Below are 361 nucleotides of genomic sequence, written 5' to 3'. Positions count from 1 at the left end.
GGACTTTACCTCCACCATAAACGACCTCCACCACTGTACCTTCTCCTCGTCCACCACCACCACCATCGCAGCCACGATCCTCTTCGAAGCCGCCGCTTATGACTTAGCCATGCGATTCCAGCACATGCTGTTGCCGCACGAGGTGTACAACAACCAGACAGGTACCCATCCAGTTGACTAACCGGATGGACGAACGGTGCGCGGAACAGATCGGTGTTAGGATCGCGTGAAACACGTTAGAGTACCATCTTTGCGCCAAGCGAACGCAAAGTCCAAAGACCAACACTGTTTCGTCGTAGATACCGATCCCCGTAATCCACGGGGGGTTTGTCGGTAGCCGTCAGATTTTCGTGATCGGCGA

This window comes from Halictus rubicundus, chromosome 1, assembly GCF_050948215.1.
Source record: "Halictus rubicundus isolate RS-2024b chromosome 1, iyHalRubi1_principal, whole genome shotgun sequence".
Lineage (NCBI taxonomy): Eukaryota > Metazoa > Arthropoda > Insecta > Hymenoptera > Halictidae > Halictus > Halictus rubicundus.
The sequence above is the reverse complement of the archived record's forward strand: the minus strand, read 5'-3'. Positions refer to the sequence as shown.